This window comes from Lycorma delicatula, chromosome 2, assembly GCF_047948215.1.
Source record: "Lycorma delicatula isolate Av1 chromosome 2, ASM4794821v1, whole genome shotgun sequence".
Lineage (NCBI taxonomy): Eukaryota > Metazoa > Arthropoda > Insecta > Hemiptera > Fulgoridae > Lycorma > Lycorma delicatula.
The window spans coordinates 148,909,015-148,924,137 of NC_134456.1; the positions used below are offsets into that span (position 1 = coordinate 148,909,015).

Sequence of the window (15,123 nt, forward strand, 5' to 3'; positions counted from 1 at the left end):
ATTATCTTCATTAAACAAGTAAGTTATATGATATTATGTTATTTTTAATGAGCAGGTTGAAGTTGTCGGTTTTGCACAGTTTCTGGATATCTGGCTCAATATTGGTCAAATTTAGTTGAAGATCGACACTTAACATTAAGATGATTTCTGTTCTTTGTTTGCATTTGAAGGAGTCTTGAAAATCTTTGCTCACAAAGCTAGGTTGTTGAAAATTACATAATGATTTTATTGCTTCGTAGAAAATTCACTAGAACTTTACTTTTCACTGATGATGAGATCCAAAATCGGAGGAACCAAGATTATGGAATTCCATATTAAGTTCGCTGTCCGCTGTTAATTGAATGCTCAATTAATTGTTATTTTTGCGATAACGAAAGTTGGTTCTTGTGATTGTACGCTTGAATGAATCGCGAACCCAAGAAGATTTAACAACATATTTATTCGGAAAACATATTCCAAATTTTTATTTGTTTTGTTTGGAAAATTTTCAGTTTATTCACTGTAATTTAAGTTTGTATGAGGGCCATCTCTCCTATCATCATGGACCACAAGTTAAGAAACCCTGGTCCAGGACATTACCAGATATGACATCGACTTTCAACGATGAAAAAGTGATCTAAATATGATGAATGTCGATCTAAAAAATATACGCAATCTGAATTTTTTTAATAAATTCCATGCATCTGTATTTTATACACTTTTTTTTTGATAACATGCTTAGGTTACTAGTTATCATTTATTTTTTTACAATGAAAATTTTACTACGTGGAGTACACACACAAAAAGGATTATTTGTTTTTAACCGTATAACAAAAAAAAAAAATGAATTTAGTGGTACGTGAAACCAAAATAGTTTGCTATAATCATGTTTTATAAAATGGCAAACAAAGTTTCCAGGGGGAAATATATTATTGTGTTTCAAAGGAACTTTTAACTCGGTTATTACGTGTTGTTTTCATGTTTTTTCTCTCATCTTTTTTCTATTTTTATTGCAGTGATTTTTTTTAAACCGGTTATACCTGTTATTGAAATAATAATATTACTTTAATCTAAAATAAGTATCAAGTAACCTTAAAAAACTTTATAAAATATTATTATTATTAAAAGTGGAGATTGTTATATGTCATTAGTTATATCACCGTGTCGGCAATTTTACTTAACATCTATCTGTAGGGTATATTTCTGTAATGATTTCTCATAACTGGATTATCCAGTAATATTGAAATATTTGTAGGTATGTTTCTGAATTCTATTAATCTGGTTTACGTGTATGATTATCCCCAAGGCCATCGTTAAATTAATGAAATAATAATATTTAATGTTATTGAATAAAATTATCTTTATTATTTTTGCATTCATTTTTAAATGAAAAAGTGGATCAACTTTATGTAAAATAAGGCTGTATTAGTAAGTTGCAGACCTGTCATCTTTTCTGTTTTTTTCCAATTACTACCTAATTTTTTTACGAATTCAACTTTATATGATCTAATTAAAAATTATTTCTTGTAATATGAAAATGTTATTTAATTTTTTAAAATATATATTAAAAAAAAATTAATAAAACTAAACTTATGTAAGCAAGTAAGTGAATACTTTATTGTGATTGGAAGGTAATAATTTATTATATAAATCATATCGAGAATGAGTAATTATGCTATTCCACGGAAAAAATCGAAACTGCCTCAGCATTTGCCTGGCTGGATCAAGGAAATCCATGGAGATAAAATCTTGAAATCTTAAATTTTTTTGTAAAATTTATTTTATTTCAAAGTAAAAATTAATTGTAAATATTATTTTTAATTATTCAGCTTTAACGAATATTCATCTAAACAATATTTAGTGCCATGAAGGTTTTATTTTATTAAATAAATGTAATATTATTATTAAATGATTACAATTATTAATAATAGTGAAAATAGTGTTTTCATTGGTTTGACTGGTCGAGTAAAGGAAACAGATTTGACTCAAAATTGCGAAGAAGATCAAAATATTCACAAAAAAAATTTGGTCTGATTTGACCCCTTTTCATCAAATGAGATTCTTTTACCTTAAAGATTACATATTTAATATATTGTATAATGGTGAAAAATCAAAGTTTTTACTAAAAACATTTGGGAGCGATGTCCCCTTTGCTCAACAGCTAACTCATATAAAATCTTTAATAAGAACCACAAAGTGAAAAACATATAGTATCAGAAATTATAAAAATTCAAATAAAAAAAAATTCTTACTCGGTTCTCATAGGATCTTTCCATTTTCAAAAGGTTTTCGTATCGTCTTCATTAATAAGAAAAACAGAAGCAATAACAGTCTTAAAAATTAATTTGAAAGTAAAAAAAAATTGATTTTTTAATACAAGTCCCATTCAGCTCATATTTTTGAGGCTTAAACTATTATTTATTAATGTAATTATTTTTTTCAGTAAGTCGCCTTGATTTGGGGGAATATTATTTAAAAAGGCTAAAGAAGAGCTATAATTTACTAAAAAAAATACGGGTACCGTGATGCCCTATTATCCAAACAGGGATGAAAATCATAGCTAAATATTTATGCCAAATTTCAACTTTTTGGTCGACGGGTTTTCGAAATATGTACCGGAACTATTAATAAATAATGTTAAATATCTCCCAAACCCCTAAATCCGATCGACTTAAAACTTTATAATTTCGAATAACATAAGAACTTTTATTATACTAAAACTCAATTTCCTACGACTGTTATATAAAAATTTAAAAATTCAGAATGGCGAAAACCTTCCCTTCATTTTTTAATTTTGTTAAAAATTTAGTATCAAAATTTTCTTTAGTAATTTTCGAAGAAATTATGTTGAGCCAGTCCGGTGATATTAAACAAAATTTAAGCCAATGGTTCATACGTAGAGAGATACACACATCTTCCGGAAATTTACATAACATGTTTTTTGTGTTTTTCAAAGTAAGAAGATCTTGAAACGTCGTTTGCAATAACCCCGATATCCAAGTAATCGGCCGATCGCTGTAATTTCCCTTTTTTATCTGTACTGCTACAACAATAAAGCTATAGCCGGTAAAGTAAATTACCTTCAAAATAATTTGCATTTCAGATGTCGTTAATAAAAATTATTTAAGCACTTATTGATGTACACATTAAACGGGGTAAGAAATTTTAGAACTTTTTTAAAAAACTCGGTTATTGTTGTTAAAAATTCATCAACAGTGTTGAAAGCAGACCTTTTAATTTAAAAAAAAAAATTGGTTGGAATATTTTTTAAATATATCAATAATAAAATTCTTTCTCGAAAGCCGTAAAGTGTGTTAGAGAAAACGATTCTGTTATCTAGTTTCGTAAAGGTGTGAGAATAGTTATTAAGTGATTAGTCCTTCTAAAAAATATTATACATTCATAAATATAATTACATTTAATTATATTATAAATATTTTTATTTTCTTTGTATCGTTCTATGTGATTTATAGAGGTTGTCAATCAATAACATGAAGCTTATTTTTGTACTTAGAAAATTCTTTGTGACTTTTTGAGATGATATTCTATTTTTAACAGAAATATACGTTAAGTTTAATAATTATTTAGTAATAATGACAAGATTAGCGTTTTATTAATGCGCTTCAGATTAATATAATACAGTTTGATTTTGTTGTAAACTAAATCAATTTGATCAACCCAAGAAATATATGTGTTTATTAAAATATTGTAAGCTTATTCAGGAAATAGATGTTTTTAGTTCCTTGTACTAAGTAAAGGAAGTATTGTGGTCGCGAAACATTTTGGTTTTCATATTTCGACGGAAATATCCATTTTGACCATTCCTGAATCCATTTTGACTAGTTTCGGCGACATCTGTATGTGCGTATGTATCTCGCATAACTCAAAAACTATTTACCGTAGGTTCTTGAAATTTTGGATTTAGCCCTGCTGTAACATGTAGTTGTGCACCTCGATTTTTGATTGCAATCAAAGTTAAAATTAAAATTGTAACTTAATGAAATAAAATAAAATATTAAATATTTTAACTTAATGAAATATTTTGATCTTAAAGGGAAGGCACATCAACTTCCTCTCCTTTTGTTTTTTTTTAACTTTTTTTTCTTAATTTATTTTTTAACTTTCCTTTTTTTTTATTTAAATATATTGATTTAATAATTATTTTTAAAAAAATTTTACAATAAATAATAATAATTCAATAATAAAAGAAATGAAAAAATTATTAGTGAAATAAAATTTGATGTACTTTAAAAATGTGTGAATGTATTTTAATAGGCATACATATGTGTATATGTAATAGATATGGTGAAACATCTGATTATTTAATATTAATTGAAAATTATAATTTAAAATCGTTTCTTTTTAATTTTATTTAATTATTCTAGAATTTCTGTTTAATTTTATCTGCATTAAAGTTAAATACAGAGTGACTGAAAAATAAACCCTCATAAGACCCCGGTCTTTAATAAATTGCAAAAAAATTCTTAAATTTTAGTTCATTTCTCTTGTCGAAAAATATTCTCCGATTTTGGTGTTGTTAATCATTTCGTTTATTTGTTTTTTGTTGCCAATCATTTAATCTCTGTTTGGTTTGATATACTTCTTCTGATCTTCATTTGTGTATATGTTCTCTAGCTTTCAAATTTTTTCTCTTTGTATTCATCATCCTCTCTTAATCATTTTATTGTTTCTTTGGTTTTAACATTTTCTTCCTTTTTTATTTATCATCTTCTCTTAATGTTTTTATTCTTTCTTTGTTTGCATTTTTTGCTTCCTTTTTACTCTTTCGTTGGTTTTAACATTTTCTTCCTTTTTTGAGATATATTTCTTCATGTTATCTTTCTTTTTCATGTATGATTGTTTCTTTTTTTGATTATTCGCCAAATAATTCAGTAATAAAAACTGAATATTTTACACTATAAGGTCGAAATTAACATTTGAAACCAGTATACAGAAATTTTCTAAACGGAACAGTTTAATTATTATTAACTTTTGTTTATACAACACACCATAAATCTGAAACTTCTGTAAATCAGCAACTCACGAAGATACGAATAATGCTGATCTAGTAATACGAGTAATAAAGGGACTTTTACTCTATCCTAATATTTCATGTAAGACTGTTGAATTAATAATTATATAAATATTTTACGTTAATAAAAAGTAATATTTCAGCAATTGTGTAACTGTCCACTTATCCAATTCTTTAACATAGAATTGAAGGGTCGTACCTTACTTTCAAATGAAATAGGTTTAAATGAAGTGCAGCAAGTAACGTGTATATGTAATTTAATAGGCGTACAAGGAAGTCTGTAGTGTCCACATATCAGATTTTTTAAAGATTTAAAATTAATAAACTATTTGTATAACAATGAGACTCCATCGTTGTAGATTGCCGTATCCCGACCGCCTCTTCCTATTCTCCTATTATAGCCAACTGGCTTTGATAGTATTCGACTTTTTTCCTGAGAGGATATTCTTTTTTTTTTGCATTGCTAAGGCAAACAGGCTAGTTATAGATAGACCCCCTTAGCCTATAACCAAATACACACTTGAAAATTATTTCCGCGAGGCAGGAAGAGCAGGAATTCCAGTCAAGGACGTCAACTTATTTCTACCTGCAGGCAGTAAAAATAAAACAATAAATTCGTTACTTCCTGATAATTACGAGTGTAATATGTGAGCGTTCCTTTCTCATTATATAGTACTTCTAAATATTGCTTAAAAATTTTGCAACAGATATCGGTTAAATATATGTCTGCAGATAATTTTTACCACTTTAACACCTGACCTACGAAATCGCACCAAATTTTGATTTTTTCCCCTGCTGTTGAATATTCTATTTAGTTGTCTGCGTTCGTTTGTGGAAATATCAAAATTTAATATTTTCAATGAAAATTTCAGCCATGAACAATCCAAAAAAACGTGGTATACATTGTACCCTCGTAATCTCTACATAATCTACATGTGTTAATTTGAAATTTAAAAAAGCTAAAAATAAAATCATAAGTCATTTTATTATATTACTGTACTGGCTGCTTTTGCTTACCATAAAATTAACAGCTTGGGGTTATTGAAATCCTTCCCTTGTAATACTCAATTTTTTTTTTTTTATTGATTTTTATTGGATATAAAATGTTTATAAAATGTTTCGCGGCTCTTAATTTCCTGGCACATTAATTGTGGCTCGCCTTCGTATAGGTATACATCACGCGATCCCAGATGTGTGTGCGCATGCATACTTACGAGGGCTGTTCAGAAAATTCTTGGCCTGACAAAGGAAACAACATTTTTCATAAATATGTTTATCTTTCAATGTGGTAATGTTTATTTTTAATACCCTCGATATATAGTGCGATTTGCCCAACTCTGCGTGATACCTCATCATTTGATGTGAATCTTCGTCCAGTGAGACAGTTTTTTGAAAGAGGAAGTTTACGTTGGGAGTCAAATCCGGCGAATACGGCGTATATGCAATCACTTCGGAGTGTAGGTCATGAACTATTGCAGCAACTCGAGATGTAGGTGCAGGCACGTTATCGTGATAAAAGAACACTTTCCTTTTGGCCAGATGTGAACATTCGTATATCCTGAACAGCAACCTTTATTCGGCTCAGTAGTATAGCGTCTCTGGTGATTGTCCTGCCACTTTCCAGGTAGTCTATAAGCACTACTCGAGAATCCCAAAAAACTCAAAAAAACTCTTGCCGTTACTATTCCTTTACATGAGCCAACTTGTCTCTTTGGCGTACTTTCCTCCTCCCAGTTACTGATTGGACTGCTGTTTGGTCTCTGACGTGTAATGGTGAATCCATGTTTCATCAAATGTTTTAAAACATCAAAGAGACTCAACAGAATTGCATTTAAATAAGTTTAAACACAGTTGACAACTTTTGAATCGATTGCGTTTTAATCAAACGTTAACAAACTCGGCACCCCACGAGCGGGAAGCTTTTTCGTACCCAAAAAATCGTGTAAAATGTATAGGATACGATCTGTCGATATGTTTGCGATATCACCAAGCTCGCGTGCCTTCAGCCGGCAATCATTTAAGAAATTATGGATTGTGAGATTGTGGACTTTTTTGTACTTATCGTCAGTTGTAGCAGTTTTTAGGCATTTCGAATTTTCATCATCTTTATTGGGTGTACGACCACGTTTAAATTCAGCAATCTGGTTTTTTTACCGTTGGAAAACGATTGGAAAGAATATTTTAAAATAGAATATAACTCATTTTGTATATTCGTTGGGGCTAAATGTCTTAAAACGAAAAAATTTATAACAGCTCGAACTTCAATTTTATTTATTTTTATAAAATATCAAAACTTGTTTACTTTACTCAATCTCCACAAAAGAGTAACTAAATGCATTCGTCTATAACTTAGCAGTACTTCATCTAAAGGATCATACTTGACAAATACCATAGTCATTCCGTCATACTTGCGCTATCTCTATGTCAGGCCGAGAACTTTCCAAACGACCTTGGTAAATTATAAGAATATGTTAGATGGTTAATTATTCTGAAAACCGAGCAGACTACTGACTATGATTTAATTATCTAAATAGTGAATTAATAAATATTTATTTCTAACGCTTTTGTTTTTAATTGGATAATCTGCCTACTATAAACCTAAAGAATTCTGCTCAACATTATTAAAATTATATGTCCGCAGCTTTAACACTTTTTGATTTAAGAATTCATACAAATTTCGAATGTATTTTCACCTACCGAAAATTCACCTTTAGTTGTGTGGCATTTATCACTGTCATTCTTTACATAACCTTTATGAAATATCATCAGTTCCCATCTTCCTTATCAGGAATTGAGTTTCCCACGTTCTGTCATCACCACGTGTGTCAGTAATTGGTCTACAGCCACCCATCTTTTAGATAATCTTTAAGAAATGGATAGAAGGAGTCAATGAATAAATCTAACAAGAACGGTATCCTACCACTTTTCTTACTATTGTTCCCACCTATGCTCCTATTATTCCTTTGAATAACGAAAGGACTTTTCGAACGACTGATACTTAGGTGTAAATTTTTGGTTTTGGGGGCGGATGTATTATAATTAAACAATATAATCAAAAATATATTTGAACAATTTAATATTAAACTAAACTGAGGTAGCTTCTTTAATGAGGGCTTTTATGCAAAATATCCGAATATGTTAAATTATGCGGCAAACAGAATAAATTAACATTCTTACAATAATATTTACATCATAAATTTATCAAGGATAAAAAAAATAACATAAAAAAATTGCATTTGGCTGGGAGAGAACAATTCCTTTGGTTTAGCATTTTATAAAGATAAACTGTATGTATTATTATTATTTTTTTATATAGACTTAGGAACTGTTTTAAATTGCTAAAAAAACTTAATTATTCAGGAAAAAATGACTTTTTCGTTGTAAAATTAGCGACCTAAATTTCCCAGAAATTGTTTGTTCTTTTAACAATTAAAAATTCTTCATTTACTGTAGTACTTCATTTTCGACGTAACTAATAACATAATCCATTAAAACATTCTTAATCATTTTTAAAATGTTTACTGAAAAGTTGTGCCTAGTATAAGTTGAGAACGCTTTGTAAGAAAAATAGTTTACCGGATTTAAATTTTTATTAAACTGAATTACGTAAAATAATTGCAATCGTTAATTTTATAAATTCGTAACACCCGGGGTAGAGAGCGGTTGTTGGTTTAATCCTTTTTTTGTGGAAAAATACCCGACATAAAGGATAACTTTAGTTTTCTTTATTTTTTCGGCTGTGTAGGCGTAGCTGTATGGCTGCAAAGTCCTACTTCTCCAATAAACTATATACTCATTCAGATGGTGTATTATCAATTCCTGTACAAGTTTTAAATCTAGGTAATGATCATGTATTTAGGTAACAAACAAACAAACAGCATTGATAAACTGAAACTTCATCGGAAGGGTACTAATTACCTTCTTAAGAAAGGTTATGAATACATTAGTTTATTTGCTTAAAAGTTATTGCGTCTAGAAAATTAGTGAAAACAGAGAAGAAATTTGATGCTTTTTAAAATTCTATTGCAAAAAAAAGAAGAATGCGAATCAGGCTGCTAAAAAAATTTGTGATATTTATAGATATGATGAGGTTTCAGTTTGTGTGATACAAACCTGGTTCAAGCGTTTTCAATCTGGAAAATCTGATTTCGCTGATGTGCACCTCGCTCTGATCGGCTAATGACTGAAAACGTCTGTGAAATCATGAAGGAAGTTTAGCACACCTTGGCACATTAGCGATCATGATATATCAGTAACGAGATAGACAACGACGGTTTTTAACCGTTTGAAGAAGGCTGGATACAAAAAACTCGATGTTTCGGCAAATCGTTGCTAAAACGAAACGAAATCGAACCGTTTTTGAAACTGCTTAAAACGGGCAATGAAAAATGGATCAAGTACGACAATAATACATGGAGAAGATCGAGCTGAAGTATTCCGTAAATGGTGGCAAAGCCAGGATTGATGCCAAGAAAAGTGATGCTGTGTACGTGATGAGATCGGAAAGGAATTGTTCACTTTGAGCGGCTCGGTCAGACAATTGAGTGTAACATCTACTGTCAAGAACTGGAAAAATTACTATATACGGACGAGATAAAGCGATCAAAATTAATTGTTAGAAAGGTCTTCCGTCACGCCAACGCCAGACAGCACAGATTTTTGTTGTTCGTTGGAAAATTAAGAGTGCTTGGCATCCAGCCGGGAGTCTTGGCCTTTGATACATCCCCGTTTTGTCTTGACCTTGCACCGTTAGACTACCTGTCGTGAATGAATTCTCTTAACATTATAAATTTGGCTTTAAAAGAGGCTTGTGAAAATCCCTTATCCCAATTTTCCGTCCAGAAAACACAAAGGTACTACAGTGTCGGGGTTATGAGTTTATGTGAAACATAGCAAAAGTTAATCGATTAACAGTGCACATATTAGGCTTTATAAAATTCATTTAAAATATAAAAAAAGCCTTGTTTTACTTTTCCATTAAAATACGAAGAAACTTTTTCTCCCACCTCTTTATACAAGGGAATTCTGTAGCTTACGAAAATATAACATACTATTTCAATTAAGTACGAAGTAAAACCTTTGTAATTAAAAAATCAAATCGATTAAAAAAATAAACTTTTGGACCTTTATTGATTTTTAACCGGAAAGTTTTTACTATATATTTTTAAATTCATAAAAACCTTTTTTTTGTTACATTTTTTTTATTTAAAATCTTCACCCTTATTGTTTTTTAACCGAGAGGTTAAAAATGCAAAAGTCATACTATTTAAAGTAAATACAGAAAAAAATTACATGAACTTTCTTCCCTAAGATTAATAGTGAAAATCTCGTAATAAGAACTACTAGTATACGTAGTAGACTACTCTAAATTTGTAAACTTATCTCCGGGCATAATCTTACTAAAAAAAAAGTATTTTTTAGTTTATTAATTAAAGCAAATAATAAATTAAAAACCTGTATAGAGTTGCATCATTTTGGCTACCGAAGTTTCAACATCGACTGAATACTACTTACGAGAAAAATTAAGTGAAATATTAATGTATGTAAGTTTGAAAGAAAAGAATCCAGTCTGATGATATCAAGCGAAACGAAAAATAACGAAAAAATTAAAAGTAAAAAGATGTAAGCTTATTATCCCACACCTTTTCAACGAAATCGTCCAAGTACATAACCAAAGTGTCATACTAATGTAATAAAATAATCTAATGAGTTCAAGAACGTGACTTTGAGTCCAGAATGACAAAAAAAGTTTTTTTGCCTCCACCCTTTTATGGCAGTTTGAATAAGACCAAATATTATCATAAAGTATGTAAGTATTTAAGATTAGGTAACTAAAAATATTAGGAAAAGTTAATTTTGGTCAAAGATCGGAAAGTAAAGTGTACGCTCTATATCCACCCATATTCTACTTGCGCGCGCGCGTGTGTGTGTATGTGTGCGCGCACGCGCGTTACCGGAAAGAATGAGATATTCATTGATGAATAATTATTGTATATGAGGATATTACACAGCTGTTATTTTAATAGACTTACTGCAGTGTATTTTAACGTTTGAATTTGATTATTAAAATAAGAGATGTTTTTTTGTTTTTTGTATACAAGAAGATGATTGATAATAAATATTTATATCTTGGCATAAACTCAATTTTAACTTAACGTGCAGTTTTAGAACGATTGTTTACTTCAGATAACAGTTGTAGGCCCATTTATACTACGTTCAATAGGTTTTTATAAAGATATAGAAGGCATGGCTGTTGCTAAGCAGCATTGTTTATGTGAGCGCCGGTGTAGCGCGCGTATGTGCGTGAGGGGTAGCTATATTACGTGTAGGGGTGGTTGTGGAGGGGAGTACCTTCATTGTGGCGTTTTTCCCCCTGCCTGCTAATGGTAGCTGGTAGTGGTAGCACTCGTAGGACACCACCAGTGTTACAGTGATCGTGTTGTGGTGGTAGAAGTTTAAACAAAACATAACGCAGCTACTAGAAGATAGAGCCGAGTTTATTATAAAGTGTTTTTTTGAACCGTTTTGTTTTTGAACTCTCGATTTGTTTTTGATCGATCTGCGCCAAGAGAGAAACAACCTCTTGTTATGGAGTTCTTGGAATAGTATGGCTCGGTATGTAAACAAATACATGTGCCGAGGCTATTGACCTTAATGTACTAGTTATTTTGTTTGTTTTTTTCGCTATTTTATGTTAAAATGAAAATGATATACATTACAAATTTTATTTTCAGCTTGTATTAGTTTCTGTTAAATTTTGTATTTTATTTGATGTTTTCACATAAATTTACCTTACCTAAAAATTGTTTATTTATTGTATTCTTTTAAAGATAACGACGTAATAGAAAATTACAGATTTGCGGGTAAAAAAAAATCTATAATACTTATCGACTGCGTCAAATCTTTTATTTTCATTTAGTTACCACAAAAATCAATAAATTAATGGCGCATCAATCGGTTTAAAGTTTCTTATATTTATTTTACCTTTTTATTTTTCATACTCCAGTTGAAATTAAACAACATTTTTTTCCTACGTTATAAATAATTACTTATTTGTAACGTGGACAATTTATAAATTAAAATAGTGTTTTTGTACAATTTTTAGAAACATCTTTTTATTCATGTAACAACAAATTTGCTATCTTGAACGATATCTTTTCTGTATATTTTTTAAACTTTTCTATTTTAAGTTACACTAATTTTAATGATGTTTATTTTGTTTATAAAATATAGTTATCACATACCATTATATTTCTGCAAAAAAGATTATATTTTTTATAATTGATAAAAAATGTAAACACGTATTTTAGATAAAAAAATTTATCTGTTACAGTATAAATTAGATATCAAAATTACAATTGATTAAAAATTAATAACCACCCCAAATTTTATGAATGTTTTTATATTTGACGTTTTTGAGTTAAAACACGTATTGTAGTTATAAAATAATTTATGTTACATATATTTAAGTAGTTTTTTTTTTTTTTTACTTAAGAAATGTTCAAATCTTGTAATTTGAGGTGGTGGCTTCAAATACATCTCAGATACGACTGGATTATTGCAAAATTTCCTTTTACATGGTTTTTAAAATTAAAAAAATTATATGTACTATTGAAAATTAAGGAGAAATATTTAAAAATACTTAACTTTTTCTAAGAGTTGTATTTTGTATGTAAATATTTTTATTTTGTGGAACCGGGTTTTTTGAATTTCACTTAAATTTTGAAATTCCTTTAAAAATAATTTTTTTTTGTTTAAAATTTCCCAAAGTCCTTCAATTAGGATTCTAAATTCGAACCCGGAGGTCCCGGCTTCGAATCCTGGTCAGGCATGGGATTTTTCATACGCTACAAAAGTTCATTTCCATATCCCACGCACAAGCTTCAATTTTGTGTGGGGGTGATATCAACCTAAAAAATAATTCTTTTTCATATTTATTTAGGTTGAGTACTTTTAAACAACTCAATTTAAATTTTATTTTTATCAATTTATAAATTATTATGTATTACTTCATTATTTAGATAAGAAACTAAATGAATATATATTAAAAATCAAGTAAAGATATAGACGTAAAAATACGATTTTATTTTTCATATTAAAGAAAAATTTTTTTAAATAATAAAAGACATGAAAGGAATCCGGAACAAATTCCCTTCCAAAAAAAGAAGCAAAATTGAGAAAAAAAGAGAAAAACAACCCAGAAAGAACGAAAAAACATATGGAAAACTTAAGAGCAATAAGAATTCTATAAAAAGGTTGCTACATGGTCTTTAAGGCGGGCCAAAATCGATAAAAAAAGGGACAGATTAAACTTTTAAGCTATAATTAAATGTTAAAAAAATGTTCACCTGTATTATTTTTATATTTTTTTATGAATAAGTTTTTGTTTCATTTTTCCATCAGAATTGTACTTGTAAAAATTATCCAAATTTAATTAAAATATTCCTAAAATATAAATAATCAGTTAAATCGCTTTTATGTAATATAGTAATTAATTTCCTTCTACTGGGTTGAAGCAGTATTTGAATTATTTCAAAGTAGAGAGAAATATATTATTCTTTTTTTTTATACTACATTCATCTAAGTCTTACTTATGTGTCTGATTCATTAAAGCTCTTGAGATATATGAGACAGTAGCAAGAGTTGCTATCACTGAGAGTAATGATGTTAAGTTTACTAGCTTCTCCTTGTGGTGGACAGAATGAACTGTACTTGTGTGTAGTATCTACTGTAACTTGGTGGGACTGATATATATATATATATATACTGATATACGTATATACATATGTATATGTATATATACTGATATGCAATGCTTGGTGATGCAAAGCCAAAGGATATTTTTTCAACATTCACTTTCGTTGTACAACTAGGAACTGGTCATTCATTAATCAAAGTGATGTCCTATTTTAGGGAAACATTTTGTACTATTAGTCAGGTCACGTACGATCTTTATCGTTATATAATTTTTTTTCTTTTAATTTATGCGGAGAACTTTTTGAAATATTTTTTGTCGGTTTAAATTCGTTAAGCATATGTGTATGTACGCGTACGCGCATAATTTTCATTACAAACGGAATTATAATTATTTTTAATTTTAGGTCTCTAAAATGGTTATTTATTTATTGGGTTGTTGATGTGGTTAATAAAAATGTAGTTTAATTCATAACGAGCTCCATTTGTGCTAATTATGAATTATGGTTGTTTCTAATGATGTAATTGTCAACGCTTTATTGAATATCATATTCCTCAAAGTTTAGTCGTCTTGCTTGTTCTAAATATAAACATAATAAATTTTTTTTAAAAAGAAAAAAAAAGCGTTTGTATAATCTATATATATGTATATATCATATTACTGTTCATCTACATATGCTCTTCAAATCTAAAGAAAAGATTGTAGTGTCAGACGTATGAATTGCTTACTTTTTTGTACGGTAGGGATTTTTCATTTTTATTTTTTTATTTTTATATCTCCTTAGTTATTTTTATTTTTGTTTTAAGTAAAATACTTACTAATATTTACTACAAGTAATTAATTTTATAATAATATTTCTTTATTGTAAATAAAATAAAGACTTCTATCTTTATTTTCTTTATTTAAAATTATTTTCTTTTAAATCTTTTTTATGGTCTTTTATTAATATAAAAAAAAAACCAATTTTTTATTTGTCGTACCGTTTTTTGTTAAAGAGGTGGGGAATCCCATTTACGGACGCCTAAGCAGTGTCGGGCTCGCTAACAGGTGCCGCAAGATATTATTAATATGCGTATGTAAACCTGCGCACTACCGACTAAACCACCACCCCTGGTTACTACCCTTCCTGGTACCGCTAGTGAAGCATTCCTTATGGAAGGGGGTGTGATACGCCTACTCACACATTCATACGTTATAGTGCAATCGCATCACAATATGAATATCAACAAAAACACATCAGTCACAGCAAACATGATACATCACAATACATTAAGATACAGAAAACAGATTATGAAACTACATACAAAGAAAAATGTCACATCAAATATACTGCAGGATGTAAAACATAGCAAAAAATACGTCAAAAATACATAGAATACACAAGAAATAACATAACGTATCATACAACATATACAAA

The 15,123-nt window shown here is 29.1% G+C and overlaps 1 protein-coding gene across 2 annotated transcripts in view; it reads left to right on the forward strand.

Moving 5' to 3' along the window:
• The window catches only part of LOC142319313 (proton channel OtopLc-like), a 422,996-nt gene that overhangs the window by 31,430 nt on the left and 376,443 nt on the right, over positions 1-15,123 (forward strand). The window contains exon 1 of one of the 2 annotated variants that reach the window (XM_075356451.1): positions 11,464-11,626. The exons of the other annotated variant lie outside the window; for it this stretch is intronic. The gene's annotated coding sequence lies outside the window, so the exon portion shown is untranslated. Of the gene's footprint in view, positions 1-11,463; positions 11,627-15,123 lie in introns of those variants that run through there. 2 annotated transcript variants of the gene reach the window in all.